The sequence below is a fragment of the Cololabis saira genome, chromosome 6 (assembly GCF_033807715.1).
Source record: "Cololabis saira isolate AMF1-May2022 chromosome 6, fColSai1.1, whole genome shotgun sequence".
NCBI classification, from domain to species: domain Eukaryota; kingdom Metazoa; phylum Chordata; class Actinopteri; order Beloniformes; family Belonidae; genus Cololabis; species Cololabis saira.
Window position 1 is genome coordinate 50288519 of NC_084592.1, and position 26165 is coordinate 50314683.

At 44.0% G+C, this 26165-nt stretch overlaps 1 pseudogene; it reads right to left on the reverse strand.

The window, feature by feature from the left end:
- Positions 1–9347: 9347 nt before the first annotated feature.
- Positions 9348–26165, reverse strand: part of LOC133445657 (putative mediator of RNA polymerase II transcription subunit 26) — a 24806-nt pseudogene continuing 7988 nt past the window's right edge.

Sequence of the window (26165 nt, forward strand, 5' to 3'; positions counted from 1 at the left end):
TATTTAACAGTTTAATGGATTGGGGTATAAAGGACTAGAGATATTTAACAGTTTAATGTATTGGGATGTTTCCTAGAGATATTTACCAGTTTAATGTATTGGGGTTTAAAGGACTAGAGATATTTAACAGTTTAATGTATAAAGGACTAGAGATATTTAACAGTTTAATGTATAAAGGACTAGAGATATTTAACAGTTTAATGTATTGGGATGTTTCCTAGAGATATTTAACAGTTTAATGTATTGGGATGTTTCCTAGAGATATTTAACAGTTTAATGTATTGGGGTTTAAAGGACTAGAGATATTTAACAGTTTAATGGATCGGGAGGTTTCCTAGAGATATTTACCAGTATTTCCTAGAGATATTTACCAGTTTAATGGATCAGGATGTTTCCTAGAGATATCTAACAGTTTAATGGCTTAGGGTATACAGGACTAGAGATATTTACCAGTTTAATGGATTGGGGTATAAAGGACTAGAGATATTTAACAGTTTAATGTATTGGGGTATAAAGGACTAGAGATATTTAACAGTTTAATGTTTTGGGGTATAAAGGACTAGAGATATTTAACAGTTTAATGTATTGGGGTATAAAGGACTAGAGATATTTACCAGTTTAATGGATCGGGGTATAAAGGACTAGAGATATTTAACAGTTTAATGTTTTGGGGTATAAAGGACTAGAGATATTTAACAGTTTAATGTATTGGGGTATAACGGACGTGTTTGACCTGTTTTTAGTGAACGAGGGGAAATAACGCGGAGCTGATGGATCAGTTTAAACTGAGTAAGTGGGAGCTTCATCAGCCACAACAGCATTAGCCTCGTTAGTTAGTTCATCTTTATTTCAGTCAATTATAAGCATAAAAGTCCATAAGCAAGATAATAAACATGTGTTTATTACTTGTTTGGAGGCTGGTAGGTTGTTGTTTCTGTCCTAACAGACCTCTAACCTCACAGTTAAAAGTCCAAACACTTTCAATAAAAGCTCAGTAAAACATGTGGAACATTTTCCATTAACATTAAAAGACAACAGTTTCTTTAAGAAGTCCAGTCTTTGTTGGGAGTGCAGGCCGTCGGAGCAATCGTCCTGTTTAAGTTTGTGATCAACCCGAGGCTTCTTTATTCTCTAATTCAAGGTTCTTTATTCTCTAATTCAAGGTTCTTTATTCTGTAATTCAAGGTTCTTTATTCTGTAATTCAAGGTTCTTTATTCTGTAATTCAAGGTTCTTTATTCTGTAATTCAAGGTTCTTTATTCTGTAATTCAAGGTTCTTTATTCTGTAATTCAAGGTTCTTTATTCTGTAATTCAAGGTTCTTTATTCTGTAATTCAAGGTTCTTTATTCTGTAATTCAAGGTTCTTTATTCTGTAATTCAAGGTTCTTTATTCTGTAATTCAAGGTTCTTTATTCTATAATTCAAGGTTCTTTATTCTGTAATTCAAGGTTCTTTATTCTGTAATTCAAGGTTCTTTATTCTATAATTCAAGGTTCTTTATTCTGTAATTCAAGGTTCTTTATTCTGTAATTCAAGGTTCTTTTATTCTGTAATTAAAGGTTCTCGTATTCAGTCACCTCTCCGTTGATAAAATTGGGCTGAAATGAAATAAAAGTTCATTTCTTTGTCTTTAAGGTGTTGAGGACGAGGTTTTCCCTCTCACACCATTTAGAGAGAATTAATACTGGAAGTACATTCAAGTTAATTATTTTCTATTTTGGTTAAAGTTATTCCACATTGGGTTAAGATTTTGTAAAAGTCAAGTGATGACGATGATAATGTAATTAAGGGTTAGGATTACTTAAGTCTGCGACTTCCTCCTGATCTTTGTTTTGGTTCCTTTTTGTTTTTTACTTATAAATATTGCACTGTTTTCATTAGTTTTTACTTTATATATACAGGACTGTCTCAGAAGATTATAATATTGTGATAAAGTTCTTTATTTTCTGTAATGCAATTAAAAAAACAAAAATGTCTTGTCCTGTATATATACTTTTTTAACCATGTTCAAATAAAGGATTCATTCATTCATTCCTGTAATAAACGGGTCCAGAACGGCCCGGGAACACGGCCGTCCCCCCGACAGAACAATGGCTGCTTTTTCTGCTTTTTGCTGCTTTTCTCTGTGATTTCCTGTGATTTCTGCTCAGCAGACACTGATTCCAGGATGAATCAGACGCCAGCGAGGTGGCGGCGACGCTGCTCTTTTATGAGGGTTTATTATCACACACGTGTTGGTAACGCAGACAGCTCCCCCCTCCCGGGAACTCAACCCACACATTTACATCTCCCGTACACTCAGACATGCACACGCGCTCATTAGCACGGGGCCGCGGCGTCGCTACGTGCTGCACGACGCCGCTGCATCATGACAGCAGATCTGAGCGCTCCCTGTAAGAGAAAAGCTCCTAATATCTTTGATAGTGTCGTTATGCTAATGATCAGATATGCAACATTCATGAAGTGTACCTAGCTATCATTCCAGGGATTGCCAATACTTGTTCTTTCCAGGCGGGAGGAGGAAAACATGCTACAACAGTCGTATTATACGTGCTGATGTTGTTCTGCTTCGCCCTAATTGTTTCTCGACAGTTAAGTGCAGCTAAATGACTTTCATGTGTTTGGCGTTTAAATGCGTAAAGGAGGGAACAGAACCGCGTTCCCGCCTCGTCTCTCAGCCGCTTGGCACCGCGTCGGGTTGGAGGTAAACATTGCCTTCCTAATTACTGGAGCCATTAGACGTTAATTTTCCTCATCAAAAGGGTCCGAGCGGCCCAGACAGGGCTGGGAATATAAAAATATAAAAATACCAACAATGGAAATATTGTGATTTTCCCGGCGAACATCTAGTCAAGGCAAGTTTATTTGTAGAGCACAATTCAACACAAGGTAATTCAAAGTGCTTTACGTCAACATGGAAAGCTGCAAGACACAATTAAACAGTAAATAACAAATAAAATGAAATAAAATTATAAGAAAAGAGGTAAAATAACAGAAAGCACAGTTGTTAGTCAGTAAGGGCAGTAGATCCAGCAGGTTCATCTCATTCTGACAATGGCAAGAATTACGTTACTATACGGTCAAAACTTACAAAGACCGGGTCAAATACAGGATTACAAAAGTAATCTGTTATAAATACAGGATTACTAAAGTAATCTGTAACAAATACAGGATTACTAAAGTAATCTGTAACAAATACAGGATTACTAAAGTAATCTGTTACAAATACAGGATTACTAAAGTAATCTGTAACAAATACAGGATTACTAAAGTAATCTGTAACGATAAACTGGAGCAGGAATGACGCGAATCAAACCTGCGCCGCGGCGACACTTCAAAACGTCTCTGCGTCTCCGTCCATCACTGACAGTGATGGGTTTGGACTGAGTGTGTGTGTGTGTGTGTGTGTGTGTGTGTGTGTGTGTGTGTGTGTGTGTGTGTGTGTGTGTGTGTGTGTGTGTGAGTGTGAGTGAGTGTGTGTTTCCTGTGATGGTTCAAACGGGCCCCGTCAGCAGGAGGTCCGGGTCCGGCTCCGTCATGGACGGCTCCGTCATGGACGGCTCCTCCACTCTGGATCCGAGCCGCTAAGCAGATCTGTCAGCCAATCAGCTGCTTTTTGATTCGTCTTGAAATCTGCGCTCAGTTCAGATTAACCCGGACGCCGAACGCAGACGTCACTGCGGAGCGGGATTAGATGGATGAGGATGTTCTTCCCTTCTGGGGAACGATTAGCCCGGACGCGTGAGCAGCAGCGACAGGTTTGATAAGAAGGATCCAGATTCAGCAGATTTTAGCATTTCACAGTTACAGTGCAGTCACAGTGCAGTTACAGTGCAGTTACAGTGCAGTTACAGTGCAGTTACAGTGCAGTTACAGTGCAGTCACAGTGCAGTTACAGTGCAGTTACAGTGCAGTTACAGTGCAGTTACAGTGCAGTCACAGTGCAGTTACAGTGCAGTTACAGTGCAGTTTCAGTGCAGTTACAGTGCAGTTAAAGTGCAATCGAAGTGCAGTTACAGTGCAGTTACAGTGCAGTTACAGTACAGTTACAGTGCAGTTACAGTGCAGTTACAGTGCAGTTACAGTGCAGTTTCAGTGCAGTCGAAGTGCAGTTACAGTGCAGTTACAGTGCAGTTACAGTGCAGTTACAGTACAGTTACAGTGCAGTTACAGTGCAGTTACAGTGCAGTTACAGTGCAGTTACAGTGCAGTCTTCCTGCAGTGGTGGAGCCCTGGTCTTGGTGGTTCCTGCTGGTCCCTGCTGGTCTCGTGGTTCCTGCTGGTCTCGGTGGTTCCTGCTGGTCTCGGTGGTTCCTGCTGGTCTTGGTGGTTCCTGCTGGTCTTGGTGGTTCCTGCTGGTCTCAGTGGTCCCTGCTGGTCTCGGTGGTTCCTGCTGGTCTTGGTGGTTCCTGCTGGTCTTGGTGGTTCCTGCTGGTCTCGGTGGTTCCTGCTGGTCTTGGTGGTTCCTGCTGGTCCCGGTGGTTCCTGCTGGTCTCGGTGGTTCCTGCTGGTCTCGGTGGTTCCTGCTGGTCTCGGTGGTTCCTGCTGGTCTCGGTGGTTCCTGCTGGTTCCTGCTGGTCTCGGTGGTTCCTGCTGGTCTTGGTGGTTCCTGCTGGTCTCAGTGGTTCCTGCTGGTCTCGGTGGTTCCTGCTGGTCTCGGTGGTTCCTGCTGGTCTTGGTGGTTCCTGCTGGTCTCGGTGGTTCCTGCTGGTCTCGGTGGTTCCTGCTGGTTCCTGCTGGTCTCGGTGGTTCCTGCTGGTCTTGGTGGTTCCTGCTGGTCTCAGTGGTTCCTGCTGGTCTCGGTGGTCCCTGCTGGTCTCGGTGGTTCCTGCTGGTCTTGGTGGTTCCTGCTGGTCTCGGTGGTTCCTGCTGGTCTCGGTGGTTCCTGCTGGTTCCTGCTGGTCTCGGTGGTTCCTGCTGGTCTTGGTGGTTCCTGCTGGTCTCGGTGGTTCCTGCTGGTCTTGGTGGTTCCTGCTGGTCTCGGTGGTCCCTGCTGGTCTCGGTGGTTCCTGCTGGTCTTGGTGGTTCCTGCTGGTCTCGGTGGTTCCTGCTGGTCTCAGTTCTCCCTCCTGGTCTCGGTGGTCCCTGCTGGTCTCGGTGGTTCCTGCTGGTCTCGGTGGTTCCTGCTGGTCTCGGTGGTCCCTGCTGGTCTTGGTGGTTCCTGCTGGTCCCTGCTGGTCTTGGTGGTTCCTGCTGGTCTCGGTGGTTCCTGCTGGTCTCGGTGGTCCCTGCTGGTCTCGGTTCTCCCTGCTGGTCTTGGTGGTTCCTGCTGGTCTCGGTGGTTCCTGCTGGTCTTGGTGGTTCCTGCTGGTCTCGGTGGTCCCTGCTGGTCTCAGTGGTTCCTGCTGGTCTCGGTGGTCCCTGCTGGTCTCAGTGGTTCCTGCTGGTCTCTATAAACCGTCTGCAGACCGGCAGCTGCACCGCTGGACGGTTCCCAGATTTACTCACTCAGCGGTTTCTGAAACATGCGCTTGATTATCGACTCGCTGATCTGTGTTTGTTCACGTGAGTCACGCAGCCCTAACCACCAGCAGCCAGAGCAGGTTATTCAATACACTTATTATTATATACTTAGTAACTTATGTAACTTTCAGGAACCAGAGCTGCTGGTCCAGTTCAGGGTTCCTACGGGGGCTGGAAATGCTTGAAAGTGCTTGAATTTTAGTTTAAGTGCTTGAAATTATAACCGCGTCTTTCACCAAATTGGGATCAGACTGTATAGTTTAGTTATTACAAGGAGAAATATAATAAGTAAGATGAAACATGACTAGATGTTTACAGCACGATACAATGTACATAATTGTGATAAAAAGCAGAAAAAATAATTGAGTGTATATATATATATATATTCCTGTATATATCTTACCCCAGCGATAAGGGGCTTGAAGATTTTGAAATTGACCCTTGAAAGTGCTTGAAAAGTGCTTGAATTTGACCTGGAAAAATGTGTAGAAACCCTGAGTCCAGCTCTTGCTGGTCCAGTTGTCCCGGTTCGTCTCCCACGGTTACGCCGTTACTCCTCCGTAACCGCGGTTACGGAGGAGTCGGTCCTGATGATGACAAGGACGTCGCCGAGCGTTTGATGCTGCAGGTTGACGAGCGCCCGGCGCGGCGAAGGCGGCGGCTCTTTGAAGCGTCGTTTCCTGACACGTCGTCTGGCAGGTGGTGAAGGTAGCGGCGATGAACGGCTGAACGGCTGAACGGCTGAACGGCTGAACGGCTGAACGGCTGAACGTCTGAACGGGTGAACGGCTGTCGGTTCTTCTCTCTAAACTGGAACGTCAGTAAGGGATAATGCCCGCCGAGGTTCCATTAACATAAATATATGGACGATGCGTCGTCCATATATTTATGTTAATGTCACCTGGAACAGCATTATCCGCCTATACCATGGTCACTTACCAAAAAACATAATTATTGAATCAGTTCTTCATGCTTTAATGTGTTTTCAGTTGAAATCATTAGTTTTATAACAGCCACAGCTGAGCCGCTGAGTGAACTATCCAGGCCCCGTTTCCACGTATCAAAAACGCTGGTGTTTCCTGCGTTTTGTTCGTTCGTTTACACGAAAACAAGGCTCAAAGTCTCCAAAAACCATCATTTCTGAAAACTCCAGCCAAAGTGTAGATTTTGAAAACCTCCGTCTTCACGTTTGCTTGTAAACGGAGAGAAACGGACATTTAGGCTTCAGAACGTCACATTATGAGACAGAAACGTCACCAGCGTCATGAGTGACACCTGTGGTTACAATTTGTTTGTAACCGTCAATATTTTCTTGTATTTTACCTGTTTTATATTCTAACGTCACACTTAACGTCACTCGCTCCATTGGCTACCTGTAAAATTCAGAAACCAATTCAAAATTGTATTACTTGCATATAAAGCCCAAAACGGCTTAGCTCCGCATTATTATTAGACCTGATAGTGCCTTATGTTCCTGGCAGAGCTCTCCGTTCTCAGAGTGCAGGTTTACTCGTAGTTCCTAGAGTATCTAAATGTAGATTTGGAGGGCGGGCGTTCTGCTATTAGGCACCATTACTATGGAACCAACTTCCAATCTGGGTTAAGGAGGCTGACACCACCTCCACCTTTAAAACTAAACTTAAAACCTTTCTGTTTAGTAAAGCCTATAGTTAGTGTTTAGTAAACCTCTAGCTGGTGTTGGTAAATCTCTAGGTAGTGTAAACTCTAGTGTGTTAGAGTCAGTAGTCATAGTTGCAGCTATAGAACAAGACTATAATAGTTAGTCTCAAATATAGCTTGGTGGTAGATATGCTGCTATAGGCCTATGCTGCAGGGGGCACCAACATGATCCGCTGGGCGGTGCCTCTCACCCTTCTTCTCCTCTCCTCTTCCCTTCCTCTCTTCTCCATTTCCATTTTTATTTATTATAAATATCTCATAACTATCATTTTTGGCCATCGTTCCTGTAGTTTCTTGTGCCGGCCCCCCTTTTTTTCTCTTTTGTGCATGTTTGCAGGCCGGAGCCTCGGGAGCTGCGTGCTGGCCTGCGGTCCCGGTCCCCCCCCCCCCCACCTGCTGCTTCCACCTGCCTGCGCCATTGTTTATGTAATAATTGTTAGGGGGTTTATGTTTATGTTCTGGTTCTGGAAAGATCCCGGAGACAACTATGTTGTATTAGACGCTATATGAATAAAATTGAATTGAATTGAATTTGTGATTATTACCGATGCACTAACTTTAACTTTTTTAGGAACTGATAACCAGGTAAGAACTGATGCAGGTAGGAGCCTGAACCTAGGCGGGTGGTGGATTTGCTAGCTGCCTTGCTAGCCACCTTGACTCTGCTCCACCGTCACGAGCAGCTGGAGCAGCTGGACGTTGTTCTGTATCTGTGTTTGGGCCCCGGGTCGGAGTTCCCACCATGTTATTGCTTCTCCTCTCAACGCCCCCCCACTGTATGGGTTTGACCCGGGGGGGTCCCGAGTCCCACACCTGTGCACCATTTCACCCTGGGGTCCCGCTAGGAGACGTGACTGACAGCTGCACTTCAAAGATCTGCTGGTCCTCACCGAGGCCTGAGAGGGAACCCAGGGAACCGGGCCCGGCAGCAAACGCTCGGGTTGTGGGGCCAATTTCAGATGATTGGCCTTGAAACGCGAGCCGAAGCTTCCCTTTAAAGTGACCGGCGGCCCGGCGGCCCCCGCGGCCCCGCGGCCCCGCGGTGTAGAATTATCCCAGCCGTGTTTGCCTTGTGTCAGATGTGGTGACTGGCAGAAACTGTTAGTAATTGTGTAAGTGCTCCGGCGTGTCAGAGCTGTCCGTCACTCATCCCCGTCCCCCCCTTCCTCTGCAGCTTCAGCTTCAGCTTCTCATAATATTTTCACTGAACTGCGGAGGACGAACCACTTTCAGTGATGGAGTTGTCACATCATCGCTGCCTTTACTTGGAAAAATATTTTACCTGGAGAAGAAACACACAACCAACTGACATGTGTTCCTGCTTTCCAGGGGAGAAGAAACCAGGCACGAGTACTTGTTCTTTCTTTTGTTCTTTGATACTTTTACACAGTCAAGACTGTGAGCTTTACTTGTCATAACTCATTGAAGTGGAAAATAACCTGAATGTGACATTAGGAAAAATACATTCCTGACTAAATCAAATCTAAGAGAACGGACACACGTACATATGCACTTGAAATGAAAAGTATCCACTAAAGACCTGAACGCTGGAACAATCATGAAAAGAGAATGTTAATTCGGAGTTCAGTTCTTTCTGCTTAAACATTATTTAAAGCCACTAAAACACAACGTCTAGTAACACGCCGCACATGAAAGCGCCGCGGAGCAGAAACATGGAGTGGTGGAGTCTCCGGTTCCATCCAGCCTGTAACGGTTCTGAAGGTTCCTGCTAATCACAGCTTTATTTAGGGGAACAGACGGCTTTATTTTACTGGAGCCTATTGTTGCGGGGTTTAGCATCGCCGCCGCCGCTACATCTTGAAAGCATCCGAGCGTTTTCAGAGATGATTACCGGCATCGCGCTCACCTAAGACAAACACGTCTTTCTGACAGCGTTTCTCTCTTTCTCTCTCTAACTTTCGCGGTCGTAACGATCAAAGACCGAGGCCTGTCAGGGAAACCAGCCTCCTGATCGACGTCTGTTGTCAGGTCTGAAGGTCGTCTGAAGGTCGTCTGATGTCAGGGAAACCAACCTCCTGATCGACGTCGGCCGGCGACATTTTCCCTGTTTTCTCAAGTAACGACACATGGAAACATGTCGCTGCTTTATGTGAAATATCCACAAGCAAACCGTTGCTTCATCGTTATCAGGTCTGAAGGTCGTCTGAAGGTCGTCTGAAGGTCGTCTGAAGGTCGTCTGTTATCAGGTCTGAAGGTCGTCTGAAGGTCGTCTGTTATCAGGTCTGAAGGTCGTCTGAAGGTCGTCTGAAGGTCGTCTGTTGTCAGGTCTGAAGGTCGTCTGAAGGTCGTCTCTTATCAGGTCTGAAGGTCGTCTGAAGGTCGTCTGAAGGTCGTCTGTTGTCAGGTCTGAAGGTCGACTGTTGTCAGGTCTGAAGGTCGTCTGAAGGTCGTCTGCAGGTCGTCTGTTATCAGGTCTGAAGGTGGAGATATTTACTGGTGGGGTATTTACTGTATATTTACTGTGTATTTACTGTGTATTTACTGTGTATTTACTGTGTATTTACTGGGTATTTACTATGTATTTACTGTATATTTACTGTGTATTTACTGTGTATTTACTGTGTATTTACTGTGTATTTACTGTGTATTTACTGGGTATTTACTATGTATTTACTGTATATTTACTGTGTATTTACTGGGTATTTACTGTGTATTTACTGGGTATTTACTGTGTATTTACTATGTATTTACTGTGTATTTACTATGTATTTACTGTGTATTTACTGTGTATTTACTGTGTATTTACTGTGTATTTACTGTTCCCCCAGAACCATCAGGCTGCAGGACTGGGGGTCGGCTAAGGTCAAAGGTCAGGGGTCAGATTTGAGTCATGTGACCAGTTCTGGCTGAAGGAATGAGTCAGCAGCTGAATTATGGTTACCACGGCAACAAGAACCTCTCTACAGAACCTTCCGGTTTGGCTGTGAGAAAAACCCAGATTTTGGCTTCTGACAAGGTCTCAAATAACTCAGATTTGTGATCAAACCGTAGCTCGTAGCAGAAAAACTAAAACATCTTGAGAGACACAGAACCCGGCAGATTCTGACTATCTTAATTTTATTCCATTATTCCTTAAAATGTTTGAGTAAGGTCAGTGCGAAAACAAAGTGAGATTTTTTTGAAGAAAACGTTTGATTACATTACAGCCAATGGAGACCGAGGCAGGTATTGGCGCCGCTCTAGCCTCCTCCGTTTAAATTTTGTGCATACCCCGCCTGTCAAAGTCACACTTTATGAATTCCAACACCTATGTCTAAATTATCACCAAAAATGATTTGTCTGCCTTTTACGGTTCGGCCGTGAGCTCGAGTTAAAATTCAGGTTATTTTTTTAGTGTTTCTCCCACTCTAGCAACCGACACCCGCACTCTAGATTTGACAAAAAAGTGAAGTTTTCCTCCGTTTTAACCTTATGGCGCCAAAAGCGCACCTTTTCGCATGTTGCACAAAAACGTGCGCACCAATCGCTAATAAAAGTCATACCACTCGATTCGCGTTTAAGGCGCACGTTTCTACGTTTTTACTTTTCGCGTTTTCTCAAAGCTGCAGGACTAGGTACACGCCGAAGTTTATACGAAATAATAAATAATAAGCCTGAGCAATAACAATAGTGCCTCTGGCTGCCCCAGAGGCACTATTGTTATCCTGCACTCCTCCTCCATTGCTATGGCATAGCTATGGAGGAGGAGTGCCTTGTGGCGCAGCCGTGGCACTAATAATTCGTCACACGTCACGTTAGCGAGCAAAGAAATGTTAAAATGTACACATAGCGTTACAGCCGTTGGACGAGTTTAACACTCACATGTCTTGTCTTAGCTAGCCTGCTGTTAGCCTGCTGCTAGTAAACTATTAGCATACTGTTAGCATCCAGTTAGCCTGATATTAGCCAGTATACTGTTAGCCCACTGTTAGTCTGATACTAGCCTGCTGCTAGCCTGTTGTGTTGCCATGTTGCTAGCCTGTTATTAGTCTGCTAATAGCTTATTAGCCTGTTTTATTTATTTTAATTATTATTTTTTTTTTTTCAATTTAAAAAAATATATTTCATTGTTTTTTTTATTTTGTTTTGTTTTTTCATTGTTATTTTTATTTATTTATTTTTAAATTTTTAAAAATTCCTTTTTTTATTTTGTTTTTATTATAATTTCAATTATTTTATTTATTCGTTTGTTTGTGTTTTTAATTCTGTTTTATATATTTTTTTTTTAATTATTATTATTATTATTTTATTTTTTTTAATCTATTTATTTTTCCTTTTTCCCGGGAGTTTCAGTGCGGTGTCCCGGGTTGCTGGTTCCACCTCCGTCTCGTCCCGCCTTCCTCTGGGAAGAGGTGACAAATCATTCATTATTTTAATGGGTGTCAAATATGTTTTCCAAATGTACTAAAAGGTTATTGTTGTTACACACGGATAAGTGCTTATATGTGCATCAATGTTAACTCTGTCACCGGGAAATTTACGGCCTCCGCGGCTCGAGCACAAACTTAATCTGCCGTTTTCACAAATTGCAGCTTGAGGGTAATTTACGCTTCCAGGTCCAGGTTAGTCCGACACATGGAGGTTATTGTTAGTGAGATTTACGCGCCGGGATTTAGAACCACATCCTGTACGGCAAACCGGTTTAACATGTAATGTTTGACTATCAGGAGTTAGCATTGCAGATTTCTACAACGTCTTTTTGACTAGTCAAAACTCTAATTCTAGATATCTGTAATTACATTGTGACTAGGCAGAATGGAAGTTAAAGATATCTCCAATTTGAAATCTCTAATTAAAATTCATTTCATGATATCTATAACTTGATTACAGATATCTACAATTAAATTATGACTATCCGTAATTCCAGTTCAAGATATCTACAACTTCATCCTGACTAGTCAAAACTTAATTTAAGATATTCTAAAAAGGACGATGTAGATATCTAGAATTGAGGGGAATTAAAGATCTGTTGAACTGGAATTAGGACTAGTTAGAATTAAATTGTAGATATCTGAAACTGGAATTACAGCTAGTCAGAATTCAGTTGTAGATATCCGTAATTCACATTGCAGATTTCTGTAACTGAATTGTAGATATCTGTGATTAGAAACCCCACACACATGACTGGCAGAATGACGTTTATATCTGAGAGGACGATTGTGGACAGGAAGAATGGAATTGTAGATTTCTGCAACACATATCCAGTCTAGCTGTTAAATGCTAAAAGGCTTGTACATCCTGGTCTTCTCAAGGTCCGACTCCCTCTCACCAATCGTTGCGTGATGAAATTATGGGTAAAGAAAAACAAAAAGAACATATAATTTATTTAGAAATGAGAAATAGAGTGAAGGAAAAAGAGAAAGAGAAAGAGAGAGCGTCTGTGCTCCTCCGGTGCCTCGGCGTCACTATTTGTCTTGGCTGAGTTAGCTTTATCTAATAAAGTGTCTTTGTATTAAGATGGATACTTCAAACGCCCTTTCGTCTCTATAATCACAGAGGAGGGAGGCAGAACTCACACATTCCTCGCTCAATTTATTATTAATAAGTACATCAAGTGGGAGAGAAGATATCCCGGGGACCCAAACCCCCGCAGCGCCAACATTCATCAAACGTAAACGAATATCACAATATACACAGATTACAGGGATACAATCCCGGGTAATTGATGAGAGAGGTCTCCGGGAGGATGCTGATGCTGATCATTAGAGCATCATTTCAGACTCTACACGCCGCGATGAACTGGTGGGTGAAGGGTGGAGCGTTTGTGGGTGAAGGGTGGAGCGTTTGTGGGTGGGGGGGGTATTTGTGGGTGGGGGGTGATGGAGCCGTGATGGGCCGGTATGGTTATGGGGGGCGGTGGTGAAGAAGCCGTGGTTAGCGGCCCCCACCGCGGCCTCACTACTCATGTTCTCATGCACCTCCATTCATTCATTCATTTACTGCAACTGCAGCGATTTTCCTCCTGACAGCAAAACAAAACACAAACAAACCAACGACTAGCGGCTTCTGAAGCCTCCGCTCACAAACTCTCACAAACTCTCACACTGTGGATGTTTCCTTTTTAAGGGGCTAAACTAAACCTGGTCTCGCTGATGACGAGCTGCTGGAGGGTTTTGTTTATATAAAAAATTATATATTTCTTTTTGTATAACACTGAGGATTTACACCTGTACTTTGGGTTATTTGTGTTGTGGAAATTGAAAGGACCAAATAAAGTAAAGTAAAGTAAACTAAACTAAACTAAACTAAACTAAAGTAAACTAAACTCCCCTAAACAATGAATTAAAGTTAGCAAGAAATTTAACTGTTTTCAAACATGAGTTAAAGAAGCTGTTATTGAAGGAATATCAAAACTAAGTACAGGAAGGCAATGTCTGGCTATGTGTACAAAACAATGGCAATGTGGGAAATTCAGCACTGGAACACCTGGCATGGAAACAAAACATGGAAACAAAACAAAGTCACTATAAAATGTGTGTGTGTGACATTGAGCTCTATCACAGCACAGCAGATATCACGACCAAGCAGAACATAAAATCAAGAATGGAGATTCTGAACTGGTCAGTAAATGCTATTGACAAGATTTTTTCTACACGGCGTGCTGGGACAAGGGAACCGGCCTGTCCAGATGGGACATTCTTGGCGGGATACACTATGGACAGTTGGAATAAATGGAAAATGGTGTGTCTTGGGGTGCTGGATATGGAAGACGTGGAGGACGTCTATATATTCACGGGCATGACGGTGGGCCTGGTGATCCTAGGGCTTGGCGGGGTCTGGATGCTACAAAAGTTGAGAAAAGTGAGAGCTGATCAGGCAAAGCTGCTCTCTGGCCTCGCTGACATCCAGGAGAGACTGACCAGTGTATGGTCGGAGGTGTCCAAAGCTCGGGAGGAGATGAAGTCAGTACGAGCGGAGGGGGCAAAGGCTGTGGCGGCTAGAGAGCCAGAGGACGGCGACTAATCAAAATCTGCATTGACACACGCACCTCCATTGCAAAGTGGATTGCATGCAAAAAGAGGCTTGGACATAAAAATAACTGAACAGTGGACACAGTAGTAAATCACAGGAAAGGTGATCAGGATGAGTGGACTGGACACGTGTACAAACATACATGCTATCTGGACTGTGAAGGATGAAATTAGACAAATTGCTATGTGGTAAACTATGTATCTTACTGAATTCTGTTGTTGATGTGATCATGAATCTTACATAGAATGGGGCGGGACTTTGATAAGCGTCAGCTTCTCCCATACCCTTTTCGTCATGTGCTGAGTATGCAATGTATAATGTTCTGGAGATGAAATGTGTCTATATAAACATGCCGAAATAAACGAAATAATAACAAAAAGTAAACTAAGCTAAACGAAAGTAAACTAAAGTAAACTAAAGTAAACTAAAGTAAACTAAACTAAAGTAAACTAAGCTAAACTAAACTAAACTAAACTAAACTAAAGTAAACTAAAGTAAACTAAACTAAACTAAACTAAACTAAACTAAACTAAACTATACTAAACTAAACTAAAGTAAACTAAACTAAAGTAAACTAAAGTAAACTAAAGTAAACTAAACTAAACTATACTAAACTAAACTAAACTAAACTAAACTAAAGTAAACTAAGCTAAACTAAACTAAACTAAACTAAAGTAAACTAAGCTAAACTAAAGTTAACTAAACTAAACTAAACTAAACTAAACTAAACTAAAGTAAACTAAGCTAAACTAAACTAAACTAAACTAAACTAAACTAAAGTAAACTAAAGTAAACTAAGCTAAACTAAAGTAAACTAAACTAAAGTAAACTAAAGTAAACTAAAGTAAACTAAAGTAAACTAAACTAAACTAAAGTAAACTAAAGTAAACTAAGCTAAACTAAAGTAAACTAAACTAAAGTAAACTAAAGTAAACTAAAGTAAACTAAACTAAACTAAAGTAAACTAAACTAAACTAAAGTAAACTAAAGTAAACTAAAGTAAACTAAGCTAAACTAAAGTAAACTAAACTAAAGTAAACTAAACTAAACTAAACTAAACTAAAGTAAACTAAGCTAAACTAAAGTAAACTAAACTAAAGTAAACTAAAGTAAACTAAACTAAACTAAAGTAAACTAAGCTAAACTAAAGTAAACTAAACTAAAGTAAACTAAAGTAAACTAAAGTAAACTAAACTAAACTAAAGTAAACTAAGCTAAACTAAAGTAAACTAAACTAAAGTAAACTAAACTAAAGTAAAGTAAACTAAATGAAGCTTCCAGAGGACGGAGTTTCCACTGACAGATGGAGCCGAGTGGAAACAGAAGTGGAAACAGAATCCTCCCGCCCACTCGGGTTTCCTGCAGCATCAGTGACACTTGCAGCTCCAGGGCAGGAATTCAATCGATCCCTGTCACCCCTGGAGTCACCCCTGAAGTCCGCCCTGGACACGATGGACACGATGGACCGTGTTACAGCGTTACAGCGTTACAGCGTTACAGCGTTACAGCGTTACAGCGTTACAGCGTTACAGCGTTACAGCGTTACAGAGTTACAGCGTTACAGCGTTACAGTGTTACAGCGTTACAGCCGAGCGGAGAGGGAACCATCTGCTCCGGTTCCCTCTCCTCCCTCCGTCTGGCTGCTGATGTCCAAGATACGGGGTGATATCAAGGCAGGGGTCTTCAACCTTCTACTTTTGACGATGATTCTTACATCTGGTGATGCATTTCCTTGGACACGTCATCAGTGAAAGTCGCTGGGATCCCCGGGGGTTTCAGGTCTTCCAACTTCAGACCCGACCGGTGTGATCAGTTTCCGGCCCGGGTCCAGGAAGCATCAACCACTGCTGATCCCTCTGCATCCACAACCAATCAGAGACTCTCTCTGCAGCCTCTGCAGAGATGGCTCTCCTTTTACGTCCCCTGTTCTGCCCAGGAGACTGTAGGCCTTGCAGAGTGACGTCCCTGCAGAGCCTCTTCCACCTCCATCGGTAGGCGTCGTGCACACCACCCCTGTTTGCAGAGTGACGTCCCTGCAGAGCCTCTTCCACCTCCAGCGGTAGGCGTCGTGCACGCCACCCCCGTTTGCAGAGTGACGTCCCTGCAGAGCCTCTCCCACCTCCTTCGGTAGGCGTCGTGCACAGCTCAGAAAAGAGATCCGTCGATAGTCCTGTGGGAGCCGTGATTTACTGCACTTGGGAACTGCACAGACTAAAGAGTCTTTCCACTGTGTAGGGAAATGTCCTTCTTTCAGACAAGCATTAAACAGATGAGTCAGCACTGGGGCAAGCTCTTCATTAAAGGTTTTAAGAATCCAGGCAGGAATGTCATCCTTCCCTTTTTCCCATCAACTTTGCGAAGAAGTGTCTTCACCTGCCCAATGCTGTAAGTGACATTAGTTGTTATACTGGGTAGGTTGCTGCCATCATCGTGCAGGAGGGGGCGAGGTCTTTATGTGTTCAACCTGGGGTTCTGCAGCTCCCATCAACTTTTTGATGGACTTGAACCAGTTGCCACTGTCATTGTCCCTGAGATGAGAGACTTCGTCATCATAGTATATTTTCTTTGCATTCTTGGTCAGATAGGATACTTTGTTGAACTCAGTTCTGTCCTCATATTTGAAGGCTCTTTGTCTTTCAACTATAAGCGGCTTTATTTGGGGTGTCATCCATGGTTTATCCACTGATGTAATTTTACTCCTTTTAATAGGCAGCACTGTATTGAGGATAGGGTTGAAAACATCATAGAAGTTGTCCACCTTTTTTTGAGCCAGAGGAGCTTCATACACTGCACTGTAATCAGCTGTGTTCAAGTGAAGGCCTAGCAGCCTCTTGCTTTCTACTGTGCAGCGCCTACGAAAAACTGGGCTTACTGGTACATGCAGCCATTGTCCAGATGTCAGGAGTCTAGCTTGGTGGTCAGAACCACACACTGGTACATGCAGCCATTGTCCAGATGTCAGGAGTATAGCTTGGTGGTCAGAACCACACACTGGTACATGCAGCCATTGTCCAGATGTCAGGAGTATAGCTTGGTGGTCAGAACCACACACTGGGGGTAAAGGAAGTGGGTCTGAGTACAGGCCTTTGATGTTAGTAATGATGGAGTCAAGTTGATTGGAGCCTCTTGTTGGTTTGGACACTATTTGTTTCAGATTGAACTGGGAACATAGTGGGCCAAGTTTCAAGGTGTTTGTGTCCCCTAGGATCACAATCCCTGGGAGACTGTATTTATTCTGAATAGTGCCTAAACAGTTCTTGAGATACTCCAGAACCTGAGCATCAGATCGAGCCTCCTTAGAAGATTTTGGAGGATTATAAAGAACAGCAGTCACTAAACAATTAATGCCACGTGGCAGCCGGGCTGGCCTCATCCACATCCATAGACATTCAAAGTGATCATCCTCAAGGTCCAGTAGCCGTTGGTGTTGAATATTGTGCTTTATATACATGGCTACACCTCCAGCATGAGTAACCCTGTCATTTCTGTGCAGACTATACCCCTGAAGACTGACTATTGAGACTGGGACAGTCTCCTTTAGCCAGGTTTCCGTCACAGCTACAATTGAAACTTCATTAACTTGAGTCACAGTCTGCAGTTCGTCAACTTTATGTTTAAGCGATCTAATGTTACACAATAGGTGGTTAGGAAGCACATTCTTTGCTGATTTAACAGCACTAGTGCTGTACACCTCCATCGTTCGGTCAGGGTAGACCAAACACCGTGATTTAATAGGGCGTGGAGACTTAGACTGCTTCGTAGCACTTCATGGATCAGCACAGGTATCCTCAGTGGCTCGTTGGCCTCCCCTGCAGCCCCTGACTTGTCCCTAACAGTCCATGTTTTGCAAGTGAGCATTTAAGGTGCTGTAAACTAAAACTATCTATTCTTGAATTGCATAATCTCATAAGCTCTGTTCTACCGATCATTATATCAACACAAGTGAATCCAATATTCAGAAGCAATAGACAATTCTATACAACTATGACACATATCAATTTATAAAATACATTAAAAATGATCATAAAAAATAACGAACATTTTTTAAAACAGCAGCCAAACAAGGGCGCTAAATCACAGTCATTGACATAAAAATAAGCATTCATAGAGCTGGAGGAAACCAAGATGGCTCCCAAGCATCCTTTGTTGTTGAAAGCACCAGTGAATTACTCCAACATGTGGACTTGCTTGGCTGACTCTGAGACGAGGACGATGTCTGGCCTAAGTCTGGTTTCCACCATGTTTTCAGGGAGCTGTTTTCCCAGGTCCGCCCTCAGCTGCCAGTCTGTTCCCTAACCCTAACCCTTACCCTAACCCTAACCCTAACCCTAACCCTAACCCTTACCCTAACCCTGTTCTCTAACCCTAACCCTAACCCTAACCCTAACCCTAACCCTAACCCTCAGCTGCCAGTCCTTCGCTGTTCCCAGAAGTCTGTCTGGGTTCAGGTCGGGGAGGTGGTTGTTCCTCTTTGGGCTTCAGGTCGGGGAGGTGGTTGTTTCTCCGGCTCTTTGGGCTTCAGGTCGGGGAGGCGGTTGTTTCTCCGGCTCTTTGGGCTTCAGGTCGGGGAGGCGGTTGTTTCTCCGGCTCTTTGGGCTTCAGGTCGGGGAGGTGGTTGTTCCTCCGGCTCTTTGGGCTTCAGGTCGGGGAGGTGGTTGTTCCTCTTTGGGCTTCAGGTCGGGGAGGCGGTTGTTTCTCCGGCTCTTTGGGCTTCAGGTCGGGGAGGTGGTTGTTCCTCCGGCTCTTTGGGCTTCAGGTCGGGGAGGTGGTTGTTCCTCTTTGGGCTTCAGGTCGGGGAGGTGGTTGTTTCTCTTTGGGCTTCAGGTCGGGGAGGTGGTTGTTTCTCCGGCTCTTTGGGCTTCAGGTCGGGGAGGTGGTTGTTTCTCTTTGGGCTTCAGGTCGGGGAGGTGGTTGTTTCTCTTTGGTCTTCAGGTCGGGGAGGTGGTTGTTCCTCTTTGGGCTTCAGGTCGGGGAGGCGGTTGTTTCTCCGGCTCTTTGGGCTTCAGGTCGGGGAGGTGGTTGTTTCTCCGGCTCTTTGGGCTTCAGGTCGGGGAGGTGGTTGTTTCTCCGGCTCTTTGGGCTTCAGGTCGGGGAGGTGGTTGTTTCTCCGGCTCTTTGGGCTTCAGGTCGGGGAGGTGGTTGTTTCTCTTTGGGCTTCAGGTCGGGGAGGTGGTTGTTTCTCTTTGGGCTTCAGGTCGGGGAGGTGGTTGTTTCTCTTTGGGCTTCAGGTCGGGGAGGTGGTTGTTTCTCTTTGGGCTTCAGGTCGGGGAGGTGGTTGTTTCTCTTTGGGCTTCAGGTCGGGGAGGTGGTTGTTTCTCTTTGGGCTTCAGGTCGGGGAGGTGGTTGTTTCTCCGGCTCTTACGGAGGAGATTCCACACCTTGATGGTTGATAGCGGCCGTCACCGAGTGCTTTAGGACAGAGCTCAGAATGTTTGAGGTTCCTCTTCCTCGGCACCAGGGACGTGCTGGAGTTTCAACCTTCAACCCCAACGGAGAGGTTGGACGGGCGGGTCAGGACATCGTAGACGGACTGGATGAGGAGTTTAATTCCACGTCTGACGAGGCCAACGTTTCATCAACCGTAAACACATGTAGCTAAAAACCCAGTCAGGAATTATAGAAGCAGAATACAACACATGTGAGAGTTTGCATTGCATTCACTTGAGAAAATAAAATCTGCCCTGTTTTTCTGAATTAACGAGATAATTATTAACGCATGTAGGCTAATAACTCAGTCAGGAATTGGTTAATAACGTGATATAAGCCGAATAAAACACATTCAAAAGTTATTATAAGTTATTAAAACTTGACACATTAAAAAAAAGGGAAAATATCTGAATTCCGAGCGGGTCCTGCTCTGTTTTTCTCTCATCCAAGGATAAAAAAGGATGAAGATCCTGGTTTAAGGTCCAGGGTTTAAGGTCCAGGGTTTAAGGGGTTTAAGGTCCAGGGTTTAAGGTCCAGGTTTAAGGTCCAGGTTTAAGGTCCAGGGTTTAAGGGGTTTAGGGTCCGGGGGTCCTGGATTAATGCCCCCCCCCCCAGGACTGGATCAGCTGATATTAAACCTCCTGATTAAACATCCACCAATCCCGTCGTGCGTTTCCGTCTCTAATCTGATCCTTTAATTGTTTCTCCCTGAGTCTGATCTGAAGCTTCACAGCCAAGCGAGGTGAATTTATTAATTAGTGGTTGGTTGGAGGATTAAAACAACACCAGAACGTGATAGTGTGACCCCTCGGGGCCCCGGGGGGCCCCTGGGGGCCGCGGGGCCCCTCGGGGCCCCCCAGGACCCGCCGGCCCTGAAGAGCCGCCGCTGCGGCGCCGGCGGAGCTTTTTAAGGTGGAAATGCTAATCAGCATCTCGACAACCTGCCAGAGCCCAGAGGGAATAACGAGCATCATTAGAGCATCATTTTAGAACCCTAACAATTCACACGCGTCTGCCGGCGCTTTTATAATCCTATTTTTGACTAAAGTGATGTATCACATCGCAGAATTAACAAGAGGAATGTCACTTTTTTTTTACAGATGATTTTCTTTTTCTTTCTTTCCCTGGCAGAGATGTGAGATTCAGGAGAGAAAACATGCTGAAACTAAACAAGCCTTTAGATTTGAGGCTGAAGCTTCGGGATGTTCCTTAAACAACCCGGATGGAGTAAAAGTCTCCCCATTGTTCTTCCATCACGTGTTGGACGGAGAGAAGGTTCCCATTGTTCCTGCGGTTCCAGCAGAACCTCCATCTGGTCCGCATTAAAGCTTTCAAAACCGCACTTAACGGCGCGCCCGCAGCCCTGCACGACTAAATCTACTGTTTAATTAAAACAAAAAAGGAAAAGAAATAGTCTGAATAAAATTACACAGCTATAAAAGAGTCGTGCCAACAATAACATTATCGTTTGACACGCAGCATGTCGGAGAGAAAACGCAGTAAAGAGAAGCGACCTTTGAAGTGTGTGTGTGTGTGTGTGTGTGTGTGTGTGTGTGTGTGTGTGTGTGTGTGTGTGTGTGCGTGCGTGCGTGCGTGCGTGCGTGCGTGTGTGTGTGTGTGTGTGTGTGAACTGCTGATTTTAAAGCTTCAAAAGATCGTTTTTAGGGTACCACAAAAGAATAACCTCTGACACCCGAACAAACAAACAGGCGTTTAAATGGTTGATAAAGTCGTAGCGCGAGCGCGTGTTCGGCTCGTGACGCGCGGGGACGTGTCTGATAAAACCACGTGTCTGTGATTAAAGCGTGACGGCTGGTGTCCGCCCCGCTCCCCAGGGTGGGGTTGATGGGTGGGTTGGTGGGGGGGGTTGGTGGATGTGTGGAGGGGGGTGCAGCGTGACAGGCCGCCGCGGCCGCGCGCTTCACCTGCTGTCCCAGCGCTGATTTACGGCGCGCTCCAACGTTTACGCGCGGCCTTGTTTCCCTTCACCCCCCGCTGAGCGCCAGGTTCAACTCCTGAAGAAATATTATGCTTTTGCTGACAGAATGCAGTGACAGCCTTAAATGTGTGAGCCTTTAAAAGAGCCGGAGTGTTTAACAGCGAGAGCCGGGAGACGAGGCGAGCGCGCATTTGATCCCAGCCCGCTCTGATTGGCTGGAAATGATGTTTATAAGCCGAGTTAGAATCTACTTTCAATTAAAAAGAAATGACAAAGGGAGGTGGAAAGGGGAGGTCTGTAAAACAGACGGTAAAATGTGTTGAACAACTTTTATTTACTGGGGTCTCCGCGGAGGAAACATGTGGCGCGCAAATGAAATGTTTGTTCCGCCTGCAGACGCGCAGGTGACGCGACGCCGGGGACTTTTTCATTAACCCCGAGTTCAAACCCGAGCTTTGGCTGGGAAAAGCAACAATTTGATGTACAGGGATGAATATAAATACGCCGCCATGTTTCCTGTTCTCTCTGTTTTCTCTGTTTTCTGTAACGAGCTGTTGTCGCGTCCCGAGGCGTTATCATTTGCTGGTTATTATTTCAAAAGCCTCAACAACATCTCCGTCTCTCATGTCGTTCTCATGCATATGGAAAGAGAAGCTGCTGCTGCAGAAGGACCGACGGAAAACCGTCTTAACATTTACTGGCTAAGTTTGACTATCCTGAATTAACAGCAGATTTCTACAACTGCATTTTGACTATAGTCGTAATTACATTGTAACTAGTCATTCACATAGAATTGTCATTCTAGATATCTATAACGTCATTTTGACTAGTCAAAACTCTAATTCTAGATATCTGTAATTACATTGTGACTAGGCAGAATGGAAGTTAAAGATATCTCCAATTTGAAATATCTAATTAAAATTAATTTCAAGATATCTATAACTTCATTACAGATATCTACAATTAAATTATGACTATCCATAATTCCAGTTCAAGATATCTACAATTTCATCCTGACTAGTCAAAACTTAATTTAAGATATTCTAAAAAGGACGATGTAGATATGTTGAATTGAGGGGAATTAAAGATATGTTGAACTGGAATTAGGACTAGTAAGAATTAAATTGTAGATGTCTGAAACTGGAATTACAGCTAGTCATAATTCAGTTGTAGATATCCGTAATTCACATTGCAGATTTCTGTAACTGAATTGTAGATATCTGTGATTAGAAACCCCACACACATGACTGTCAGAATGACGTTGATATCTGAGAGGACGATTGTGGACAGGAAGAATGGAATTGTAGATTTCTGAAATGCTCTTTTTGCCTAGGGAAGAATGGAATTGTAGATTTCTGAAACACATATCCAGTCTAGCTGTGAATATATGAAAACGTCTCGCCGTAGAGACCCCTTCACTAAAAACAACAACTGAACATCGTCACAGTCGTAATGAGGTTTGAGCAGATGTGGACGGTTGTCTGAAATCAGCAGGTACAGCAGTTACAGCAGTTAAATATATAAATACATAGATTTAAAAAGCAGAGAGAGAGAGAGAGAGAGAGAGAGAGAGAGAGAGAGAGACAGAGAGAGAGAGAGAGAGAGAGAGGGAGACACAGAGAGAGAGAGAGAGAGAGAGAGAGAGAGAGACAGAGAGAGAGACAGAGAGAGAGAGAGAGAGAGGGAGAGAGACACAGAAAGAGAGAGAGAGAGAGAGAGAGAGAGTTCTCCCTCCTCCTGCATCTGAGCCGCGACTATAAATAAAAAGTGTCATTGTAACCTAATCAAATTACGGCTGTATTTTGGTTGTTGCTGTCAGTCGTCAGTTCTGTTGCTGCTCAGAGACGAAGAGATTCCCCAGAGATTCTCATTCATCTCTCTGTTCAGGAGCTGCTGGCGCTCTGCTCCTTCACCAGGAGGATTACAAGAAACAAACCCTAACCCTACTTAGTTAGTTAGTTAGTTAGTTAGTAGAGGAAGTGAATCCCCAGAGATTCTCATTCATCTCTCTGTTCAGGAGCTGCTGGCGCTCTGGCAGCTCCTGAAGAGTTAGTTAGTTAGTTAGTTAGCTAGTTAGTTAGTTAGTTAGTTAGTTAGTTAGTTAGTTAGTTAGTAGAGGAAGTGAATCCCCAGAGATTCTCATTCATCTCTCTCTTCAGGAGCTGCCGGCGCTCTGCTCCTTCACCAGGACGATTAGACGCTCAAACGTTTAGTTAGTTAGTTAGTTAGTTAGTTAGTTAGTTAGTTAGTTAGTTAGTTAGTTAGTTAGTTAGTTAGTTAGTTAGTTAGTTAGTTAGTTAGTTAGTTAGTTAGTTAGTTAGTTAGTTAGTTAGTTAGTTAGTTAGTTAGTTGGTTAGTTAGTTAGTAGAGGAAGTGAATCCCCAGAGATTCTCATTCATCTCTCTCTTCTCTCTAATCCTCCTGCCGGCGCTCTGCTCCTTCACCAGGAGGTTAGTTAGTTAGTTAGTTAGTTAGTTAGTTAGTTAGTTAGTTAGTTAGTTAGTTAGTTAGTTAGTTAGTTAGTTAGTTAGTTAGTTAGTTAGTTAGTTAGTTAGTTAGTTAGTTGGTTAGTTAGTTAGTTAGTTAGTTAGTTGGTTGATCCACAGATCTTTCGCTCCCGATTACTTGAGTTTGAGTTTCTGCCGATCCAGATTTTTCCCGATCCGATCACTTTTTTTGGTTCCCCCGATACGTAGCCACACGTGTACGTTAGTAGCCACAGCTGCTACGTTTGTAGCCACGGCTGCTACGTTTGTAGCCACAGCTGCAACGTTTGTAGCCACAGCTGCTACGTTTGTAGCCACAGCTGCTACGTTTGTAGCCACAGCTGCTACGTTTGTAGCCACAGCTGCTACGTTTGTAGCCACAGCTGCTAACTTAGTAGCCACAGCTGCTACGTTTGTAGCCACAGCTGCAACGTTTGTAGCCATAGCTGCTACGTTTGTAGCCACAGCTGCTACGTTTGTAGCCACGGCTGCTATGTTTGTAGCCACAGCTGCTACATTTGCAGCCACGGCTGCTACGTTTGTAGCCACGACTGCTACGTTTGTAGTCACGGCTGCTACCTTTGTAGCCACAGCTTCTACGTTTGTAGCCACAGCTGCTATGTTTGTAGCCACAGCTGCTACGTTTGTAGCCACAGCTGCTATGTTTGTAGCCACAGCTGCTATGTTTGTAGCCACAGCTGCTATGTTTGTAGCCACAGCTGCTATGTTTGTAGCCACAGCTGCTACGTTTGTAGCCACAGCTGCCCTGCAGATTGACGGAAGCCCCTCCGACCACCAAACATTCAAACACATTCAGGCCAGAACGCAGCTCCCGAGGCTCCGGCCTGCAAACATGCACAAAAGAGAAAAAAGGGGGGCCGGCACAAGAAACTACAGGAACGATGGGCAAAAATGATAGCTATGAGATATTTATAATAAATAAAAATGGTAATGGAGAGGAGAGGAAGGTTCATGTCGGTGCCTCCTGCAGCATAGGCCTATAGCAGCATATCTACCACCAAGCTATATTTGAGACTAACTATTATAGTCTTGTTCTATAGCTGCAACTATGACTACTGACTCTAACACACTAGAGTTTACACTACCTAGAGATTTACCAACACCAGCTAGAGGTTTACTAAACACTAACTATAGGCTTTACTAAACAGAAAGGTTTTAAGTTTAGTTTTAAAGGTGGAGGTGGTGTCAGCCTCCTTAACCCAGATTGGAAGTTGGTTCCATAGTAATGGTGCCTGATAGCAGAACGCCCGCCCTCCAAATCTACATTTAGATACTCTAGGAACTACGAGTAAACCTGCACTCTGAGAACGGAGAGCTCTGACAGGAACATAAGGCTCTATCAGGTCTTGTAAATAATGCGGAGCTGAGCCGTTTTGGGCTTTATATGCAAGTAATAAAATTTTAAATTGAATTCTGAATTTTACGGGTAACCAATGGAGCGACGCTAACACTGGAGAGACGTGGTCTCTCCTGCTAATTCCTGTCAGTACTCGTGCTGCTGCATTCTGGATCAGCTGGAGCCTATTCAGCAAATTACTTGGACATCCTGCTAACAACACATTACAGTAATCTAGTCTAGAAGATACAAACGCATGAACTAGTTTTTCTGCATCACTCTGTGAGAGGATTTTCCTAATCTTTGCAATATTACGGAGATGGAAAAACGCTATTTTACAAACCTGATTGACATATGGTTTAAACGACAAATCCTGATCGAAAACAACACCAAGGTTTCTCACAGTTGCACTGGAAGCCATCGCAACACCATCTAGTCCCTTCCTAAGATGCTCTGGACCAAGAATGATAACCTCTGTTTTATCTGAATTTAGAAGCAAGAAATTTCTGGACATCCAGTCCTTGATGTCCCTAAGACATGCCTGAAGTTTAACTAACGGTTCTGTTTCATCCGGCTTCATAGACAAAAAGAGCTGCGTATCATCAGCATAACAATGAAAGTGTATGCCGTGATTCTGGATTATACTTCCCAAGGGCTGCATGTATAAACTAAACAAGATTGGCCCTAGCACTGAACCCTGCGGAACACCATAACAAACCCTTGACTGTTCTGAAGAAACCTCATGTACATGAACAAACTGGAACCTGTCAGATAGGTATGATTTAAACCAACATAGAGCTGTCCCATGTGGAGCCGCGTCTCATCCTTCTCTTGTACATA